A 10,777-nucleotide genomic window follows, 5' to 3' on the forward strand; every position below is an offset into this window, starting at 1 on the left:
GTGAGGGTGTCTGTGGATGAGATTAGCATTTAAACTGATAGTCTAAGTAAGTCAAATTGCCTTCCCTAATGTAGGTGGGCCACATCCAATCAGTTGAAGACCTGAGTAGAACAATAAGACCAATCCCCCCAAGAGTAAGATGGAATTCTCCAGCAGGAAGTCTTTACCCACACCTTTGACTCTCCTGGGTCTCCAACCTTCTGGCCCCAGCCTCCATAATTAAATGAGCCAATTCCTATATAAAATTTCATGAGCCAGTTCCTTACAATACATAAATCAATCTCTGTGTGCATATATCATATCAGTTCTGTTTGTCTGGAGAATGCTAATCAATACGCACCCCTTTGCCAAGACTGAAGCACAGCAAAGCTACTACTTTGGATCAACTTGCACTGTTGACATCCCACCACAGCCATGAAATAGACCAAGAGAACATAAACATGTGACATGGAATTCTTCTTTTTCAAAGAAAAGATATTGGAAACTGGTTGAAAATGATTCTTTGATTTGTGTTCTGCATTTTTGTCATTGAAATCCCAGATTTTTGGCAAAACAAAATCTCCAGAGCACATGATAAAATACATTATTATCTCCAGGCTTGAGGAGTGATTCCAAGATCACTAAGAAACATGTGCCTTTTCTGAAACAACAGTTAAGTATTTGGAAGCATAGCTGCACTCAAGCACACTCATAACAATAAAAATACGTATTTGGTCTTCGGGGGTAAACAAAGTAGCCTGACTCTTTTCTCATTAATTTTAAAGCCATATTGAATATAAGGAAACCAAAGGAGCAGTTGCTTCATTAAGGATGTTTCTAGACTAGAAACCAGTGTTTCTAGAAACATAACTAGAAATCTATGACCTCATCAATTCCAGGGAGTCCAGATACAAACAAGCCCCATCGATATTGACATGGCGAGTAGCTTCAGTGTGGTGATACAGACATGAGTCTCCCATGCATGCCTCTTGGTGGGTAGAAGCACAGAGGACAAAACATTAGCTGAAACTTCTGACACGGAACCTTCACGATTCACTGCACACAAATATTCCTTACAGGCTCCAAGGTCCAGTCTGCTTTCCTACATAAGAATCCTCTACAATCTGATCAGCATTAACCCAACAACTTGAAGAATGGTATTTCAGGAACAATGTTTTTCTGGAAAACTGCAAGGGAATAGAAGTACTTTTCTTGAAGAAAAACAAAATGGATTTCTTTCCTCACAAATTTTCCTCATTTCTAGGAGCTGCTATTAGCTGGTATATGTATATACTAAAAGTTGGAGCTTGTATTGACCACCATGAATGGTAATTGTCAATGGATAAAATCAGAAATACACAGGAGGCCAGAGTGTTGGCTTACTCTGAGCATTTGTGGGGTTTTCTACTTTCCAGGTTAATGCCCAGTTTCTGCATTGTTACTAATAGGCCTACTTCAGGGGGCATGATGGAAAATTAACCTGAGAAGGGGAATGTATTCATGCACCCATTGCACAGCGCCTGGCACCTATAAGGAGCCCAATGTACAGTGGATGATAGGGTTCCTACTTCCAGTATTTTCAATGCTAATGGTCTGTCTCTGTTACCTTCATAGTACAATAAAAAGATGAACTTCATTCATACTGAATTATCAGATAAAAAATTCTTTCCCACATCTGTTACTTCACCTTGTTTTTACTGAAGGGTGAGTGAAGTGAAGTCGCTCAATCATGTCCGACTCTTTGCGACCCCATGGACACCAGGTTCCTCCGTCCATGGGATTTTCTATGCAAGAGTACTGGAGTCTGTTGCCATTTCCTTCTCCAGGGAACTTCCCAACCCAGGGATCAAACCCAGGTCTCCCACACATTGTAGACAGACACTTTACCATCTGAGCCACCAGGGAAGGGGTGCCTAGATTTAAAAAGCATAGGGCTACAATGTTTATTTTGGTCTATCACCAGTAAAGCATTCGCCTGCAATGCAGGAGATGCAAGGTCAATCCCTGGGTGGGGAATTAGTTAGTATATTAGTTCGTATATGTTTATACTATACTGGAGGAGGAAATGGCAACCCACTCCAGTATTCTTGCCTGGGAAATCTCAAGGACAGAGGAGCCTGGTGGGCTACAGTCCATGGGGTCATAAAGAGTCAGACACAACTGAATATACAGGCTTCCCTAGTAGCTCAGACAGTAAAGCATCTGCCTGCAATGTGGGAGACCTGGGTTTGATCCCTGGGTCGGGAAGATCTCCTGGAGAAGGAAATGGCAACCCACTCCAGTACTCTTGCCTTGAAAATTCCATGGATGGAGGAGCCTGGTAGTCTACAGTCCATGGGATCACAAAGAGTCGGACACGACTGAGCAACATCACTGTTCACTTATGGAGGCTAGTGGTTCATTGGTTTTTAGATATCCATGGAAATATCTGGAGAACAAGTAATAGATAAGAAGCAAGTCTTCTGGTGGAAGCTATTTTTAAAGTGAAGGCATTCTGCCAGGGTTACACTTATGTTACACATACTATATTACACATATTCTGGGAGTATAATTACGTCTATTTGTTGTTATTCAGTTACTAAATCATGTCCAACTCATGTACAACCCACAGACTGTAGCATGCCAGGTTTCCCTGTCCTTCACTATCTCCTGGAGTTTGCTCAGACTCATGTCCTTTGAGTCACTGATGCTATCTAGCCATCTTGTCCTCGTCCACCCTCTTCTCCTTTTGCCTTCAATCTTTCCCAGCATCAGGATCTTTTCCAATGAGTTGGCTCTTTGTATCAGGTGGCCAAAGTACTGGACTTTCAGCTTCAGCATAGTCCTTTCAATGAATATTCAGAGTTGATTTCCTTTAGGATTGATTGGTTTGATCTCTTTGCAGTCCAAGGGTGTCTTTAAAAGACAGAAAATCCTAACTCCATTTCCTTTGCATTTTATTTAATCCCACATTTCCTTTTAGGAAACTATAAACTCCTAAAATTTATAGTTTGTAGTTGTGGTATTATAATAGTGAGAAATTCAACCACAGAAGTAACAAAAGAAATACAAATAATACTGAAACCTTATTTTCCATCCATTGGATTGGGAATATTTAAAAGATTGATGACACAGTGTTAATGAGTTCTGTGCAATCCCTACTCTCACCAGTGTTGTTGGGAGTGTTCCATGCACAGCAGCTGGAGATGGCAGGTTGATAATAGGTGGCAAAATTTTAATAAGCATCAATTTTGATCCAAAAGATCACTTCCAGAATTTATTCTAAAAAGATAATGGGACAAATCTGGAAAAAAAAATTAAGTAATTTTCATTGCTATATTGTTTTTTACTAATTTTACAAATGAGGGAAAGCTACATCTTAAAACTATCAGCTTTTCTCTAAATCCCATCTCACAGTGTTGGCCTAAGCCACAGTCATCCCTTACTTAACATGCTCATCCCTTCCTCACCGGCAGCCAAGTTCAAGGTCCTTGAAAGACCAACAAGGCCACATCCGATCTGGCTCCTCCTGTGTCTCCAGTGCTGGCCATTAGCCATGGTGAGTTTTTCTTTGCTCCCAGAAACAGGCCAGGTCCTCCCTTACCTCAGAGTGCTTTCTGTTCAGAAGGTTGCCCCTCTTTGTTGTTCTAGGCCAACCTGAGTTCCCTTTAGGTCTTATGAACACCCTCTCCCCCACATCACTCTAGCTCTTTGTTCATTGTGGCCTTAGGGCACCTTATGCTGTTCCTACAAAGCATTTACACATTTCATGAAGCCAGAGGACCATGTCCCCCTGTGTTATATCCATGCCCTTCAAGCCTCCTGCCAGAACATAGTACATGCTCAATAAACACTTGCCAAAATAATATCTAAATTGTAGGACCAGGTTTAAAATGATCTTAGCACAAGCTGCATTCCAAGCAGGAAGAAAGTGGTAGCTGAAGAGGCTTAGGCAAAGGCCATGTCCCCTCTATAGACTCAGCCCCATGGCTGTTCTCAGCTGTGAAGGCTCTGCAAGGTAAGTTTGCAGCATCTACAGCAGATAAAGAAGAGCAAAAAAACCAATTCTCTGTAATAATCTAAGTGGGAAAAGAATTTGAAAAAGAATAGATACATATGCTTGTATAACTGAATCACTCTGCTATACACCTGAAACTAACACAACACTGTTAACTAATTATACTTCAAGAAAAAATAATATTTTTTAAAGAAAGAGTAAAAAGGAATTGAAATTTAAAACTGAAGCTTCTATATCCACCTTCATCTACCTGGCAAAAGTAAAAATGCAAGGACATATATGATTACAGCTTCTTGACATTCTAGAAAAGGCACAGCTAGGGAGAGAGTAGAAAGATCAGTGTTTGCCAGAGGTTAGGAGAGAAAGATGAAAGGCAGAGAAATGAGGACTTTTAAGGCAGTGAAACTCTTCTGTATGTATAATGATGGACACATGTCATTATACATTTGTCTAAACCAATAGGCTAGGCAACACCAAGACCGAACCCTAATGTCAACTACAGCCTCAGTGTGACTATAGTATGTCAGTGTAGGTTCATCAGTTATAACAAATGCACCACTCTGGTGCGGGTATTGATAACAAAGGAGACTATGCATGTGTGAGGGCAGACGGCATGTGAGAAATGCCTATTCCTTCCTTATTTTTGCTGCGAACCTAAACTGCTCTTTAAAAAAATATATTTTTAAATTGTGAGAACATAAGCATGTATTGCAGCATTGTTCATACTGGCAAAGGGGAGGAATGGAAATAAATGCTTATTCACAAAGGCATGTTCAAATAAATTCTGGTTCATTCACACCACAACCATCGAAAAAGATGAATTAGAGCTATATTTAATGACTTTGCAAGGTTTCTATGAGCAATTATGGAGTAAGAAAGACCAAATTCAGAATACTGCATATTTTATTATCCCATTCTTAAAACAATGAAGAAAAGTTCTCCACATCAATGTACATACAGGCAGACAAGCATGTGTGCAATGAACAATACCTATGGGCAATTCCACGTGTGCAATAAAAACCATTGCACACGTGGAATCCTGCTGTCACATCTGTGCAGGAGGAAAGGAGGGGGCTTGGGGGGACAAGGAGGTAAGGGCAGCAAAACACAAAAAGAAGATTTTTGAAAAGCAACATTGTATGATCCATTAATATATTTACTTAAAATATACGTGTTTTATATGTATAAACAGGGAACTTCAGCTTTACATATTATGTCTTCTCCCCATCTCTCACATCAGTCTAACAAGAAAATGCAAATTGCCACTTGTTTTGATTCCTCAGAAAATGTTCTTTCTCTACAAAGTAAACAGAAATCAGACAGATATCATTTCCTAAATGGACTTCCAGTGACTGTTCTGGATAAGGAGATGTTTCTACAGTCATCTGGCCAAAGCCATTTGAATCCCATCAAGTGACATTTTTTTTCTCTTTCTAGTTTGTGCTTTTCCTTGGAGAAACAAGTCTATAAATGTTTAAAATTGACACTAATTTTCATGCTGAATAAAATATGGTTGCATTGAAAATTGACTCCAGTAAATTTTTAAAAATCAATGTACTCTAAGAATTAAGATAGGATGGAAAATTTTGTGCTGTCCATATTGAGATGTCTAGGTAATGCAAAACAAAAATAATCACTATTATAAAAGAAAATTACAAGAGAAAACATTTGTCACCCTCACGTGAGAAATAAAATTGAAGGAAAGAAAAGGTAAGTTTGCTTGCATCTTATGGAAGCAGCCATGAACGAAACTCAGGGCAAGTGCTAATTTGCCTCTTTCAAATTTACCATTCTTAGTGGCAAACTGTTCAGGATCCACCCAGCCTGAGGACATACTTTTCTAATTAAGGATCCTCACTGAATATTCTGACTTTGACCTCATTTCAAAGTTACTTAAGTTTTAAAGCTTGATTCAAGATCTCCAATCAGGATTTTAATAAAGGCCTGGAGCTATGATGAGTTAGTAAAGGCAAGTAGGGATGTGAGGAAGACAGCCCAGTTCAGTCAGCTCAAGGAACATCTAGAGAGTCCACAATCTATGTGGGAACTCTGGAAATAATCTACAAAGTGCTGCAAACTTCTCCACGTTATCCCTTCACTCTTTCTCTCTAATCTAGCACTTCTTGACATGCATCCCATAAAGCAGCACTTTGGAACGTTAACATGTATAGGAATTTAATGGAACAACTCACAGTCCAGGGAGGGGGCTGCCATTCTGCATTTCTAACAAGCTCCCAGATGATGCTGTTGCTCCTGGTCCACAGGTCACACTTCAAATAGAAAGGCTGTAGAATATCGGGTTAAGCAAGACGTTAACAGATCTTTAAGGAAACTAAAAGATTCCAATGATGAACTTTTTGGGGAAATATTATATTAAGTTGAAGACTTCCCTGGTGTCTCAGACAATAAAGAAACTGCCTGCAATGTGGAAGACCCAGGTTCAATCCCTGGGTTGAGAAGATCCCCAGGAGAAAGGAATGGCTATCATTCCAGTATTCTTGCCTGGAGAAGTCCATGGACAGAGGAACCTGGCAGGCTACAGTCCATGGGGTCACAACAGTCACACATGATTGAGCAACTAACACTTTCACTTTTTTCACTATAGTAAGTTGAACAAATATCTGACTCCAAGGAAAAGGGTGAGGTGTCAATTCAGTTCAGTTCAGTCGCTCAGTCATGTCCAACTCTTTGTGACTCCATGGACTGCAACAAGCCAGGCCTCCCTGTCCATCACCACCTCTCGGAGTTCACCCAAACTCATGTCCATCGAGTCGGTAATGCCATCCAACCATCTCATCCTCTGTCGTCCCCTTCTCCTCCGGCTCTCAATCTTTCCCAGCATCAGGGTCTTTTCAATGAGTCATCTCTTCGCATCAGGTGGCCAAAGTACTGGAGTTTCAGCTTCAACACCAGTCCTTCCAATGAACATCCAGGACTGATCTCCTTTAGGATGGACTAATTGGATCTCCTTGCAGTCCAAGGGACTCTCAAGAGTCTTCTCCAACACCACAGTTCAAAAACTTTCTTTACAGTTCAACTCTCACATCCATACACGACTACTGGAAAAATCATAGCTTTGACTAGATGGACCTTTGTTGGCAAAGTAATGTCTCTGATGAGATATAATATATTAAAAGGTTTTACTGGAAATAAACAGTAAACAAAAAAAAGTCTCCAATCATATCCTAAAGAGTTTAATGTATTTTATGTTTCCATTATTAATTCTTCAAACTTAGAGATGTTTAAAATAGTAGTTAAGAACATGATTTTTACAATAGAACATTTGCTTATCTCTGGCTCCCACTTTCCAAAGAGGACATGCGAACCTTTGAAAGATAGTTTGCCTACCCCACATAGGGCCACTCCCAGACTCAGATTCCAGGCTTAGGGAATTAATTGTTGAAGAACCTACTTCCTGCCCATGCCGCTACATACACACCATCAGACCTGGCTTGGAAACCCCTCCCTGTAAAAGGACAGAATGGGGCAGAAAGAGAAGCAATATCCTGCCCTTCCTAATTCCTAAACACAGCCTTCCTTTCTAGACTTCTCTGACATTCCTTGTTTCAGGACAGAGACCCAACTGTCCCCTCCTTCTTGGTAAAATCCCCCAGGGCCTGCCTTAAATACACAGCAGAAGACAGGCAGCCTTAGCAGCCAGGCTAAGCCCATGGGGTAGGCTGCCCCCTGGTGGTTATTCTAATCAGTCCTAGCAGTCTTGCATCTTGGCAAATGGAGAACAATAATGACATGTGACAATATGTGTCCTTCCATTAATCATAAATAACTATGTCCCTGCTAAAGAGCAGGTGTCTTTATCTGCTTTGTTCACTGAGGTGTTCCAAGCACCTAAACAAGTCCAGCTCATAGTGAGTGGGTGCTCAGTAAAGGTGTGCTGGTTGAATGTCCCATTGGAACATACAGATGAGCTATGGTCAGAGATGACCGGCCCCCAAACTCTGACTGGCCCCAGAGCTGGGCATAGATATTCAGGACACCCTGTAACTACTTTGCAGTTTCATTCATGCATTTTCTATTGCCATTTGCTTCCAGAAAAATGGTGGTCAGTCCAACCCTAAAAGGTCCAGTCTAACAGTGACCATGAACTCTCATTTACCCATGCACTCAAGACACACAACATGTCTCCACTGTGGCGGGGAATCACCCAGGGAAAATGATTAAAGGGGAAAATGAATGAACAATAACATGAATTCCAAAGGGCTTCTCTCCTTTGGAATGATGATCTATTATTAAACAGGCACCATCTTAGATATTAGATAATAGGTTTAATACTCCCAAATCTTTGTTTTGATTTAAACTATTGGATGCTTTGATTATATTTTGGCCATAACAGGAAAACACGATGTTTTTCTGACCATTTAGAAAACTGACATCTCCCCAAACGTACATTTTGTTAGCCCAGGCCACATCAACATGGGGATAAAAAGAGATCATACAGAGAGAGCAAAGTGTAGGAAATCTCTGACTTGTGCTTCCTAGCTCTCCAGACCCTCATGCTTGCATCCATTTCCCCACAGAGACGCAAGGAACCAAGGACTCAAAGTTCAGAGTCCTCACATCCCCAAACACAAAACCCACAACCCCTCCAGGCCAGAGTCATGCCAAACTTTAAAGATGTTCCCATCACAGGACGTCAATAAATGTTGAACATTAACTGCATGGTGAAGGTCACTCTGGAGATGATTCACAAAGTTTGTAGATCACCCGAAATGTGCACAGTGCATGAAGGCCCAGGTAAAGGGTATACTTGCCTTATCCCAGGTTTAACTTTTGGGTTAAGGAAGTCTTTTTATAAAACTCAGCTTTCACCTGTGGCGCACATTTTGGCTTTCACACATTCTTCAGAAGCTCAAAAAAAGCCTGCACTGACTGCCTTACCTCCCCAGCTACACCTGCAGGGTGACTGATGGGTGGTTTCAGCAAAGCTAACTAGTCTTCAGGTTCTGGTTTCGTTCGACTGATCCCTTTGGTTACTCTGGTAAACTACTAGATTCTCACGTACAAGCTCCAGTTAGAAACCTTTATCCATGGAAATTTAAGAGATGGAATGTGTAGGTGAGCCATTTATCGCTTATTGCTGAAGAATCTGGGTGGACCTAACATTCAAATAAGAGTGTCTCCCTTGGGTCATCTCTTCCCCACACCTCCTCTTGGCACACCATGACTATCTCCATGAGGTCAGCTAATAGGTGGCAGAGGCTGTCTTTCTTTCTGCTTCAGAAACCGATGGCTTATGCAACCTGGGAAAAATTGCCCATAATTGTCTCCCAAGAGCATGGATGAGTCAACTCTCTGCCCCCTCATCAACTGGCTGTTCCCAGATGGAACACCCTGTCTAGGGACAGGTTCATTGCCAAGGTCATGGGGATCAGAGGGAGGGCAAAGGCAGGCAAACCTCTAACATACACCCTGGTAGGAATTTACCAGAACTGAGGACATGAAGCAGAGCAGAACGTGAAGGTTTCCCCTCAAGGCTGTGACTAAAGACTTCCACTATGTTATAACATTGAACTTTGACGAGCGTTTTCCAAGAATGAGCTAAAAGAGTTATCTGTCTTGCTTTACACTGAAAATTGTAGCATGCTCTGCTACTGCTGCTGCTGCTGCTAAGTCGCTTCAGTTGTGTCTGACTCTGTGCGACCCCATAGATGGCAGCCTACCAGGCTCCCCTGTCCCTGGGATTCTCCAGGCAAGAACACTGGAGTGGGTTGCCATTTCCTTCTCCAATGTGAAAGTGAAAAGTGAAAGTGAAGTAGCTCAGTCCTGTCCGACTCTGAGCGACCCCATGGACTGCAGCCTCCTGGGCTCCTCCATTCACGGGATTTTCCAGGCAAGAGTACTGGAGTGGGGTGCCATCGCCTTCTCCGAAGTCATTTTCTTTTCACAAGAATGTATCTACATTCATTGTGTACCTATCCTAACTTTATAAACAGTCTTCATTCTAAAGAGAGCCCTCCTACACTGTTGGTGGGAATGTAAGCTGGTGCAGCCACTGTGAAAAACAGTACGAGGTTCCTTAAAAAAAAAAACAAAATAGAATTACCATATCCCACTCCTTCCCAGGAGAAAACTAATTCAAACAAATACATGCACCTCTATGTTCATAACAGCACTGTCCACAGTAGCCAAAACATGAAAACAACCTAAATGTCCATCTACAGATGAACAGATAAGGAAGATGCGGTACATATACACAGTGGAATACTATGCAGCTGTAAACAATGAAATCATGCCATTTGAAGCAACATGGATACCACCAGAGATAATCGTGAAGCAAGAAGGAGAAAATATCATATAATATCACTTACATGTGGAACCTCAACTATGGCACAAATGAACCTACCTACAAAACAGGAACAGACTCAAACCTAAAGAACAGGTTTGTGGTTGCTAAGGGGAGAGGGGAGGAAGGAAGAGGGACTGGGAGTTCGGTGTTAGTAGATGCCAACTATTCATTTAGAATGGATAAGTCAGGTCATAATGTATAGCATAGGGAACTATATTCTATATCCTGCAATAAACCATAATGGAAAAGAATATTTTAAAAGAATGTATATATGAGTCTAACTGAGTCACTTTGCTGTACAGCAGAGATTGGCGCAACGTTGTAAATCAACTGTACTTTAATTAAAAAATAAAAGCCGTTTCACACGATTAAAATGAAAAAAAATGAACATCCCTCATTCTAACCTTCATTAAGGCTCAGATAAGGAAACAAAAGCACCCACAGGTGATTTTGCCCAAGTCATATCAAGTCATATCACTAGAAAGGGACAGAGT

This window comes from Bubalus bubalis, chromosome 3, assembly GCF_019923935.1.
Source record: "Bubalus bubalis isolate 160015118507 breed Murrah chromosome 3, NDDB_SH_1, whole genome shotgun sequence".
In the NCBI taxonomy this organism is placed as follows: Eukaryota; Metazoa; Chordata; class Mammalia; order Artiodactyla; family Bovidae; genus Bubalus; species Bubalus bubalis.